At 43.0% G+C, this 12618-nt stretch overlaps 1 protein-coding gene across 1 annotated transcript in view; it reads left to right on the top strand.

Annotated features, from left to right (window-relative positions):
* Positions 1-7099: 7099 nt before the first annotated feature.
* The window catches only part of LOC127001995 (acyl-CoA:lysophosphatidylglycerol acyltransferase 1-like), a 54199-nt gene continuing 48680 nt past the window's right edge, over positions 7100-12618 (top strand). Inside the window, 1 exon segment of the mRNA XM_050867306.1 lies at positions 7100-7254. The gene's annotated coding sequence lies outside the window, so the exon portion shown is untranslated.

Raw genomic sequence — 12618 nt, 5'->3', positions numbered from 1 at the left:
CTTGCGGTTGACGTACACTTCTTCGTGCTCATGTGGGGCCACTATTCTTACGTGGGTGCCATCAACAGCACCCACCACACCGGGAAAACCAGCAATTTCGGCAAACTCCGCCTTCATTCTTTGCTGCTCCCCCCGGTTTAAAAAGAAGCCCATGAACCGCCTCATATTCTCTTGTGTCACGAGAGCATCCACGGTCTGGGTGATGATTCTGCTGACTGTGGCCCGGGAAACTCCAAAGTCATCTGCGCTGCACTGCTGCATTATCTCGGTGGCGAGGTATCGCAGAGTCAACGCCACTTTCAGCTCCGCTGTGACCGCACGGCTCCTCTCAGTCCTGTTGCCAATCACGTGTCAAAGTCAGTGACGAACAACAGGCCAGCACGATCCACCCTGTACCTCTTCTTGAACTTGACTTTTTGAGAACAAAGAAAGGATAAAGAGTTATTGCGACGTGTTTTTTTTATCGACAAAGGAATCAACAGTTTGGGCACAAAGAAAGGATCACATATGGTTTTGAGTTGGTTTAGTGTTATCGACAAAGGAATCGATATTTTGGAAACAAAGAAAGGATAACGAGTTATTGCGACGTTAATCGACAAAGGAATCAACATTTTGGAAACAAAGAGGGAAATATGGTTTTGAGTTGGTTTAGTTTTATCGACAAAGGAATCGACGTTTTGGAAACAAAGAAAGGAAACTGTGGTTTTAAGATGGTTTAGTTTTATCGACAAAGGAATCAACATTTTGAGAACAAGGAAAGGATAACGAGTTATTGCGACGTGTTTTTATCGACAAAGGAATCAACATTTTGGAAACAAAGAAAGGATAACGAGTTGTTGCGACGTGTTTTTATCGACAAAGGACAAAGATACGACACCAGGTAGAGGCGATGTAGATACACTACACAACACGGTCACGACAAATAAAGAAAAATAACACCGGAGACGGGATAATACAGAAAAGGTGTAACAAGAAAAAGAAATCAGATACAAAACACAACATTAGCAAAACGAACAACTAGGATTAAGGATTTTCATGGGGGGCTCCCGTGGTCCCGTGGTAGAGTCTCCGCCTTGCGCTTCGGCGGGATGCTAGAGCGTGAGTTCGAGACCTATCCGGTGCCATGGGGGTGGAAATTAAGGTGGGCTCTTTCCGACACCCTCAGCCCCGTTGTTGGGCCTCCTCCTTGAAAGAATTGGTTATCTCTCTACCAGCCGTCTGGGGGGTTGCGCGGCATGCACCGTCTTCCTCCATTGGGGTATATCCCCCCCGCCAAAAAAAAAAAAAAAGGACTTTGATGTGGTATGTTGGCACGGGTGAGCCTTCTCTGGGGTGAAGGAGACTCAGCTGTAGCAAGATACCGCGTCACGAAAGGCGATGTAGATACTCCACACCAAAATGCGGATGCGGATGCGGATGCATCGGGGAAGCCTGCCGCGCGCAGTCGAGCCCCCCAACAAGTTCGAGGCTCGCGCCATAACGATAAAAAGTTCTTCGTCACAACTCATGAAGAACGTCTATCCTGGCACGAAAATTCGTGAGTAGGGGTTCCCGGAGATGTTGTGGTGCCGCCATGTTGGTCGCTTATGTTGAATATAGGATCACGAAGGGTGCTCCAACCTGCCTTTAGTCAATTTTAATTATTTTATGGCAAAACCATAACACTTATGGCTGACTTAGCCGACTTAAGCCGGTATATCACAAGGACGATTTTGGTTAAGCAGGCCCCATCCGTGAACAAAAGCTCACGGATGGGACTCTGCTCATGAACCAGATCGAGGGGGTACTAGAGCGGATTGGCTGGAGCTATTTTCTGCCTCTCAGCAGCCCCCTCACGTTAGCCCGGCCGTTTCACTTCACCCTGATAGTAGTTTAATTTATAGATGGGGGAGGCGGTGGCTGAGTCGACAGAGTGACGGCACCGCGTTCAGGAGAACGCTGGGATTTTTCAGCCGCCGCCGAGTGGCTTAAAACTACCCGCATGCTGTCCAGAAGACCACCTATCAACCTGGACTCTAGATTCTAGGATTAAAGATGAGCTCCGGGAGGGCAGCATGAGTCAATGCAAGATGGCGCCACTATAAACACTCGCCTGCGCCAGAACGGGCTGGGCCGACCATCAAGCCCCACCGGGAAGAAGCCTTGGGCCGACCATCAGGACCCACCGGGAAGAAGCCTACCGGCGCAATAGGCCGCGACGTAAAAAAGAAAAGAAAAAGATAGCTCTCCCTTGATCTCGCTTTCTCTCTCTCTCTCTCTCTCTTATTTATATATATATATATATATATATATATATATATATATATATATATATATATATATATATATATATATATATATATATATTATACTACTATGAATATTAATAGGTAGGGACTTTGCATATATCGCATTTATTCCTTGTTGGGTTCTGATTGTCTTTTGCAATCCAATGTTTTCGCTCCACAATACTACTCGTGAACACTTATTATTCATTCACCTTCTGCCTTCTCTGTCTTTAAAACTGTTAACCATTACATTTAAATCTCCAACCGTATTTGTATCAACTGAGCAACTCTTAAATCCATCTCATTCATCTACAGTAGGTGAGGTGAGGAAGGGACGGAAGAAGTGTGAGGTGTGTATTTAATGTAAATGCATTTTTATTTTCGGTGTAAGAATAACTATATTAAAACATAATATGACTGATAGAAATTAATCTACATATATTTTTACTTGAAAGTAGGTATACGGTCCCTGAAAGTCGAGATCAAGACCAAGATTGCCCAATGCCCATCAAACGTAGCATCCTCGTGTGATTAGTGCATGTCATGTTTCTACAGCAGCTCAGCGAAAGTCACCGCCCGAAGGTCTGGGTCCCGAGCAAAATCGTTCCCGTGAAATAGCGGCTTTATGGTTGAAATCGGCCATTTTTCCTGCTTTTGACAAAAATCACTAGCTTATGGGAGTTTTGTGGATACGGGCCCCGATCTCTGCTTTCCATTTTGTTATTGGTAAGGAAAAGGTTTATGTTTGGGGAGGGGGTGCAAACTCCCCCAAACCAGCCCAGAACAGGAAAGAGCTCGGGAAGGGTGAGGACGCTGCATTCCTCATCCAGATAGACCTGTCCTACCAAATCATATCTCTCCGTAAAAGAAAGTGGGAGAAGAGTAACTTCACAGACACGAAATCAATTTAGATTTGAGGGGAAAGCCGTGTATAGTGCCTGACCTGCCTGATGCTGAAGGCCTCCCTAAACCAGCATATCCCAACCTGGGGGAAATTTAAGGATTCCAGGGAGGGGATTTAACCTGAGGGAAATATTAATTGCTATTGTAGCAATTAGTCGACTGAAAAGAAAAATCTCGTAGAATATTGACTATTGAATCAATATATGCGTAATATCAAAGGGACAAGTGTAATTGGAAAACCCCCAGTGAGGTGGGAGGATAGAGTTGAGGAATACATAAAAGAGAGGGGTGAGAGAGGGACGCGAGGATTTAGATGTGCGAGAAATGTTTGTTTGGAGAGGCAAAACTGGAGACTCTTCTGTCATGGCCACCCCCTTAATTGAAGGGAGTTCCCGGCGGAAACGGGGCATCAGAGCTATTGATTGTGTTATTAGGCAGTGACTTCTTTTTGTTTGGCTACTATTTGATTACTATGTTATTTGTGTTATTAAGCAAGTGAATTTCGTGTTTTTGCTACTTTTTTCCTTGTCCACATGAAGGGGGGAATTCGGATAGTTGAACTGTTTAAAGGGGGAAGCGGCAGACAAAAGGTTGGGAACCACTGCCCTAAACCATTCAGTGAATGGGGTAGCCTACCTCTTTGACCGACTGGGTACGGAGTTGTTTTCCCATCTAGTCGGTCGAGGGTTCGATTCCCGGCTCCGGTGAAACCCTTTCCGAGTCTGGATTAATTTCTAGTGTGTTTCGAGACACGCAGATGTCGTGTGGGCGCATGATGATGTGGAATTCAGTGGCATTACACCGCGGTCGGCTCTTGAGTCGCGGATGTGTGACATGTGGGCTTTATATGGTATCCAATTTCATTATGCCAATGTTAACCAGCAACTTCTTTCTTCCATCCCTTTCGCTGGTAAAATTTGTAACAGTCTTCCATCGTCTGCATTTCCTTTTTGCCTACGACTTGAACTCTTTCAAGAGGGAATTATCAAGACATTTCTCCATCCGAAAATTATCTTTTTCCTGCCCTCTCGATCAATTTTATTTACTTTTACAGGAGCAGCCTTGGTGTTTTTTGTTGTTTTTGCCTCTGAGCTGCTCGATCCTTCTACCGTAGAAGAAGTGAGTTGTGGTTTGGGTTTTTGCCATATCCAGCCATTTTTTTTTTTGTCAAACATTTGTTGCCGTCTCACACCTTATCCCGAATGGCAACAATCTTTTTTTTTTTAAATGTTAATTAAGTTATCCCGCAAAATATCCATGTAGTACGTATTAGTCATGTATCGGATGTCAGATTAGAGATCCGCGGATGCGGGTATGTGTATGCGGATGTCATATTTACATATTTTGCGGATGCGGATGCGGATATCAGTTTGTACCAAACTGCGCATGCGGATGCGGATGTCAAATTATGACATCCTCACGGACGCGGCTGCGGATGTGTTCATGATCTTGGTACTTCAATAAATAGCACTTTTTTTTTTTTTTTACATCTCGGCCTGTAGCGCCGGTAAGCTTTTTTCTTGAGCTTGGTGATCGTCCCAAGCCCCTCATGGCGCAGGCATTTCTTTTTAAAGTGGCGCCAGTTATGGTTGGCTCATGCTACTCCCCGGAACTCATTCTTGACTCACTTGGACGGTTTCTTCTAGAGTCCGGGTTGATGGGTGGTCTTCTGGACAGCATGTGGGTAGTCTTAGGCCACTCGACGGTAACTGAAAAATGCAGATCTATGGTAGCGTGGGGATTCGAACCGACGTTGTCCATGGCGCCATGAATGTTAGGCCAGCACACTGACCACTCAGCCACCGCCTACCTATTGCAAGATGTTAGCTGCTTTTGTTACACAATAATGCAATTTGTAATTTCAAAGCTTTCTGACGAGTTTCAGCCACACATGTGTGTTACCAGGATGCGGAACAAAAATCTGGTTGATCTTCTTCACTTTGGTGCCCCCGAAGCATTGCGCCGGGGATAAATTTGAAAGGAAATGGATAGGTGTAATTTTAGGAGAAAATTAACATGCATTAATTCATTTTCCTCAACTTTTCAAGCTCTGTACTCTGTACTAGTCTGCATTGTGATCTGTAAGACTTTGACTCTGTAATGAATGAAATATATCCGCAACATCCTCTTTGTGTAGTGCGGATGCGGATGCAGATGAGGATGTTTATTTCATCAGAAATGCGGATGCGGATGCGGATGTTTCATTTATCAGAAATGCGAATGCGGATGCGGATGTTTCATTTATCAGAAATGCGGATGCGGATGCGGATGCAGATGAGGATGTTTATTTCATCAGAAATGCGGATGCAGATGCGGATGTTTCATTTTTCAGAAATGCGGATGCGGATGTTTCATTTATCAGAAATGCGGATGCGGATATGTTTCATTTATCAGAAATGCGGATGCGGATGTTTCATTTATCAGAAATGCGGATGCGGATGTTTCATTTATCCGAAATGCGGATGCGGATGCAGATGTTTCATTTATCAGAAATGCGAATGCGGATGCGGATGTTTCATTTATCAGAAATGCGGATGCGGATGTTTCATTTATCAGAAATGCGGATGCGGATGCGGATGTTTCCTTTATCAGAAATGCGGATGCGGATGCAGATGAGGATGTTTATTTCATCAGAAATGCGGATGCGGGTGCGGATGTTTCATTTATCAGAAATGCGGATGCGGATGTTTTATTTTTCAGAAATGCGGATGTGGATGTTTCATTTATCAGAAATGCGGATGCGGATGCGGATGTTTTATTTATCAGAAATGCGGATGCGGATGCGGATGTTTCATTTATCAGAAATGCGGATGCGGATGTGAAAAATTATGCGGATGTTCCGCAGATGCGGATGCGGATACCCGATACATGACTAGTATACGTATTGACATGTACCACCATGGAGTTAAAACTGCTTCGACCTTGATGCATGGCAATAGTCAGATGAGGGCTGGGCCGCCGAGCGTGTGCTGCATCATTGAGTGGGGAGCCTATGTAAAGTACGTGCTGGCATGTTCATCGCATTACAGTTTCTCATTATACCTCCATGTGCTGTGTGATACCCGGCATGCACCGATATCGAGGTTGCTGGGCACCGGCTGCAGCTGGTATTTACACAACACTTTTTAAATCTTTGCTTCAAGGAAAGATAAATCTGCTTTTTTGATGCCTCATAAGTTACGGTACATATGAAACGAGAGGCCAAACATGTGCTGTAAATACCATATCCGAACGTACGTGGTGGGCACCGGATGTGTTAAGTCGCCAGAACGCTATGTTTGTTACTTGAAATAATTATAAACATAGCCTCCCTAGAATGCAATAAATGTAGATAAATAAGCCAAGCACGTTCAGTACCTATAATGTTCCGTATACATCCTGCTCCGAATGTGGTGGGCGCCGGATGTGTTATAGGTCGCCACAACACTTTTTCTGCTGCTCAAGCTACTGATAAAGCATCTTCTTTAAGATTCAATAAATATAGGTAAATGAACCAAATATATTGAGCAGAGATCTATTGACTGGCCCACTGGTCAGTCCACATCCTGGTCCGAAGGTGTCTTGTCTTGTAGGAATCAGCTCGCAGCTGCAAAATAGCTCTCAGAGAGAGGTTCAACTTCCTTACTGTTTCCATATTTCACTCCCCGCTATCGTTTTCTTGTCCTGTTTCGGCTCCAATACACGGCACAAACATCGGAATAACACTTTTAATCAAGAGAAGGCTTTATAACAAACGAATAGGGCAGATTTTGAAAAGAATTACCCCACATTGATGTTTACTCAGTCCCTGCAGGTTTGGTCTGTTGGTCCTGTGTGTTGTATTCTTGCAGGGAATATCAACCACCTCAAAGGTCACAAGTAGACAAAAATAGAACAAAATCAGGTGAATGAATGCGTAGTGGACATCAGAGCGAGTTATTTCTGTGCGAGGAGGTATTTCTCACTTCAGCGGCCCCGAACGGTCTTGGGGATCAGCACAACACGGTCAGCTGAGTCAGTGTTTACCGCGCGGCCCTATGGCACCCCGGGCACCTCTGGCAGGGCACCGCGCCGGCACCCACCCCCAGGCCAGGCCCAGGGCGAGGTGAGCACACGGGGCGGGGGGCACGGCCAGGCGGGGGGCTGGGGGGGCACGGCCAGGCGGGGAGCAGCACCTCGGCGTGTTTTCCCAGGCGGCGTGTGGCGGCGGGGCTCGTCCTGTTAGCTGCTGCACCGAGACTTAATTAAGGACGGGGATCAAGGCTAAGGGCGTACGTGGGCAGGGGGGCTCAGGGGGCACGGCCGGACTCTTACCTGGCCACCTTACCTGTTGGGGCCACCGCCGGTCCTGGGTCCGGCCAGCTGAGGCAGGCCAGCCAGGCATGCACGGGGGCGGGCTGGGGAAGGACTGGTGGGGCGTGTCTTCCGTGTAGCTGTAGTGGCACATGGTCAGAATACAAGAGTAGGTCAAGGAGAAAAATCTTTTAGTTGTAAAGTTAAAATGTAAACACAACAACGGAAAAGAGTTGGGTCAGTAGACGGTATTGGTCATATGTGCTGCGCCACATACGGCCACCCAGAGAACTGTCAAGGAGGTACTTTCCCAGTGAACATGCGTGTTTTTACGATCTCAGGATTTCAGAATGCAAGTTATTGTTAGGTGCCTAATGTCCAAACATGCCACACAAGAAAAAGGTCAAGATTTACATTATGCACCCTTCCTTATTTCATTCCTTATTAAACCAACTGCTCTTCTGTTGCCCTCTATGTTTTCTAATAACCTTCAAACCTCCTGGAAAGCCTATAGGAAAGAATGTAGAGATCAAAAGAACTGTGAAAATAGCCTTGAAATATGTGTCCGTGGGCAGCATAAACTCCTGGCTCACCACTGTAGCCTGCTCTGCTGCCAGTGACAGCAATGGTGCAGCACAAAGCCTCTCACACATTCTTATTAAAAAAATCTTAAATATAACCAAACTAAATCCAACCTAACGAACCTAACCTAACCTACCTACGTTAAATATCTGACATGGTCATGGGCTACTCAGCCGTGCATGGCCGTGTGGGTTTGCGCACATATTTCATGGGTATTTTCACACATGTTTTGATCTCTGCATTTTTTCCTATGACTTTCCAGGAGGTTTAAATGTTGGTAGAAGACTATTATGACAACAAAAAAGCAGTTGGTAAACCCTCTCGCGCACGATGACGCATTTCGCGTCATCAAGGGTAAAAGGTCCTGGCGCACGATGATGCAAAACGCGTCATAAAAGTTTAAAAAAAATTTATTAAAAATTAAGTTTGCAGTGGAAGTGCGTTAAATTTGGGAGTGTCATTTGTTGGGATAAGTTTCTTAATGGTAACATATGGCAAATTTTCTAAGGAGCATAGATGAGGAGCGTGGAGCGATTTTTAGTTGTTATCCTACTCTGACGTGAGAAGAAAAAAATACAGTTTTCTCGGTGTAACTCAGGAACTAATAGGCGTATGAGGATTTTGAGGATACCATAAGAATCCTCACTAAATTCTGCTTCGAAACATATATTCGGCTGAAAAAGTTGACCCACAAAATTTTGAGCTAGATAGTGGGGAAGAGTTGGTACTTAAGATTTATTGTCTACAATATTCTATACAGAGACTTGAAACGAGTTAGTATTGTTTATACATATATATATATTTTCCTCTATTTTTATTTGCGTATGTTTTAGTACAAGTCTTTATGAAGCCATTGATACCAAATTTATTGGGGTACGACATATCTGTGAGGGTAAAATATGTCCGAGAATGTAGAGTATCGCAGCGGCAAAAAAAGGGCCGGTCGGGCCTGAGAAATGTATGATGAGTGGAACAGAAACTTATTGGAAACTTATGGTGCACGAGAGGGTTAAGTAGATGAGATATGGAAGGGTAAATAAAGTACTGTCAAATGGGGTGACTTCGGACAAAAAGTGGATAAAAAGTTGACATGTTGATAACTCGTAGCCAGTTGCAACAAGCTAGATGATTTTAGTGTCAGAATTTGTCTTTTGCCTTATAGCTTTCGAATAAGAATGTTGTTTTCTTGAGACACGTTTCTATTTTAAAAACAAGCACAATATGTGTTTTTCGGATCTCGTAAAATTTACCCCCCTTGGCAAACTTTCGGCAGGAATGATCTGTATTACACACAACATCAAAACTAGAGAAAACAATCAGAAACATGCTTAACTAGAACAGTTAGAATGATTCAGGGGCACTTAACATATCCTACACACCTGTAAATGTCACTTGAATGGAGTCATGTTGAAAAATGGCTCAAAATGAGGTGACTTCAGACACCTAAATATGACTACATATTGTGGGGTGACTAAGGCGGGGTTCCCACTATTCCGTTTTCATGGATCCGTCGACCGTCGGTGACATCATAAATGAAGCCCGGGTTCCACGCTGAGCCCGTCCAGAGATGAACTCAAGTTAACTTTTGGGTTCGTAACAGCGGTGGTGGTGCCAGTCCAGTGATGTTGAATATTCTACATATCATGAAAATATGAAATAGAAGTACTTAGCTACAAAATAACATATAAAAGAATAAATTTCTAGTGAAATGCATCATGATAAAATCTGTTAAATGAGATGTAAAATAGTGTGCACTTCAAAGGGCCCTAACACATTTGAATGTTGACCTACCATTATAAAAATTTCTTGTGGTGATTATGATTGTGGTGCACGTATGTAATCATTAAGCTTCCAAAACAACTAAAACTGTGCTCTACATCTTATAGTTTTTTGTAATATTTTTTTCAAAATTATTGACCATTATTTACTTCCCTGCTACTACTGACCTGAAATGTGGGAGCTTCTTTCCCAAGATTTTTGCCAATTTTTTCCCCGGTTCTATAGTGTCCGAAGTCACCCCTGGAATGTGCGAACAGGCTCAGATACGTAAACCCAATGAAATATAGCCACTGTCCGAAGACCCCCCAGACATGGGGTGACTTTGGACACCCATATTTTTTTCACTTGGCACAAAAACTATTAAGTTTCTTGAAAATGTTGCACCATGTAATGATAGCCCTTAACACTACAGAGTAAATGCACACTCAGCATAGATCCTAGGTCTAGAAACAAAAATTTCATAAGCAAAAAACCTTGAAAACTATCCGAAGTCACCCCGGTTGACGGTAAATCTTAATCAGAAAGAATATATTTTAGCCATTGCTAGTACATCTTTAGGTTTGCCTCTATTTATGGTGTATATGATCACAGTGCCGGATGGACACGGGCCTGTAGCTACTTTGCAAACAGCCCCATCCTGGCCAGAGGTAATGTGGGATGTTTCATCTGAATATTTTGATCATGACTGTATTTTGTTTTATATCATTTCTAGTATAATTTAATTTGACATCAAATGGGTAATATTTCTTATGGTGTGGTTATTTTGACTTCTGGTCCTAAAATAAGTGCTTTATACACAGCACTTTGGTAGGCAACACTAAAACTGTAAAAAGTTGTTAAACAAGGGGTAAAGCATCACCCCTGCAAACTGATAGCCAATACAATCTATTATCCACAGGGATAAAAAGCTTGTCTCCAAGGGACTGATGGAGATGCTGCTTAAACAGGTCTAATCTGGGTGATTCACCTGCATGGAATGGGGGGGAAGTTATACATAGGCATGAATTCTTAGGAGCACATGTTGACCTTTTAATTACTTGAAGATGTGAATAAGGACTGAGATGAAGGGTAATGAGCTGTGTCTGTGCTCGTGGTAACATAACCGGTGCATTGCCTCTTAACGCTTAGACTATGGGTGTAGTTATAAATCAGCAGCGGTCTTGGCCATGTGTGTGGGTGTATGTATATAATAACACAAGCCAATTCCCAGTTTAATATTTCAGTGAATGTAATGAAAATGAGTCATATGTGCTTAGGGTATTGTAAGGAAAATTTTTAGCTGTTGGTAACCTTCTCCTGTCAATGAGTCCTACCCCAGCTTCCAAGATGTGCGAAAGTCATGTTAAATTGTTGAAGTTCATGGAGAAAAAATAATCACATCAAATTTTATCTTATTTTCTTAGCTGGAAAACTGCTCAACATAACTGAAAAACTTGTGCTGGTCTGAAACTAGACATCTCTCTTGATCATCAGTGTATTTTTTTGTATCAGGAAATACCAACACACAGTCAATGCCAACTCACCCACATTCCCACCCCTATTGCTCCCACTAAAGTTTGGCTTAAGTTTGATTTACAACATCAGTCATTGTCAAGTTCAGGGTAGGCTGAATCTGATGAGACCAAAATGAACCTGACCGGAGTGATTGTATTGGAGTAATTGAGCTCAGAGAAACTAACCTTACCATTTGGCGCCTACTGAAAAGCCCTGTCAGGTGTAGGAGTCGTGGATACAAGTACCTGTAGCTTAGGAGTTAACATCAAGTAAACAGTAAAAAAAAAAAAAAAAAAAAAAAAAAAAAACATCAGGGCTCTGCAGTGAAGCCAGCCCTGCAAGTTGTTTTCACCATTTTCATCATCATTAGTCTCTTTCCCAACACCCTCCTCCTCTTTTGGATGTTAGTGTATCCGGTACTCCATCCAGTAAAGACTGATTTTTTTAACATGCTGATATCTTGTTTCCTACTTTATCAACTGCTCTTCTGTTGTCATTGTGTATTCTTTTACTAACCTGCAAACCTCCAGAAAACTATAGGGAAAGAATATAGAGATCAAAACAAGAGTGAAAATAGTCTTGAAATGTGTGTGGGTGGCAGAGTAGCTCTTCCCGCAGCATCCAAAACTTGTGGCCAATCACATGGGAAAGGGCTTTTTTTGTGACTATAATTTCTTGAAGCTAAAATATGACATGTTGTTTTCCTCTCAACACAGTAACGATGTTATGCATGTCCCCAGCTCGTTGCTCCAAGTGTGAGAAAAAAATGAAGTAAAAAAAATATATACATAAGGTTTCACTAAGCCGCTAACTCTAGCGCGGAATATCTTGTGCGGCATAATACCACTTCCAGTCAGTTCTGAGTGCAATGGCTGTCATTTCCATTCCTTTCACATCATTTAAGACTGGTGTCACCAAGAGAAAAAAAATCAGATATATAGCCGGCACAGGCGTAACCACAAGGTTTCATATTTGCCGCTTAACGGATTAAACAGTCAGTGTAGTGTTATAATATATGAATGGTTTCTGCTTTTCTCTTGACACAGACTGACCTAGTTTTAATTACCATATTTTTCAGTGTATAGCACATTATTATTTCCAAAAAATGTGTCAAAATTACCCAGCGTCCTATACACTGAAGGTGAAAGATTTATGTCACACCGTAACTTGTACAACAAGGACTAGGAATTAGAGTGATCAACCTTTAAGCCCACACATTGTATTAGCCGCACATTACAATGCTCAGCAAAACACATGATCCCGTATTCACTGTATTTCACAATGTTGTTTCTGCATCTAGTCATCCTTTACCCTTTCCATC

This window comes from Eriocheir sinensis, chromosome 22, assembly GCF_024679095.1.
Source record: "Eriocheir sinensis breed Jianghai 21 chromosome 22, ASM2467909v1, whole genome shotgun sequence".
In the NCBI taxonomy this organism is placed as follows: domain Eukaryota; kingdom Metazoa; phylum Arthropoda; class Malacostraca; order Decapoda; family Varunidae; genus Eriocheir; species Eriocheir sinensis.
Note: the sequence above shows the minus strand (reverse complement) of the source record. Positions and strands in the feature narration are given on the sequence as shown.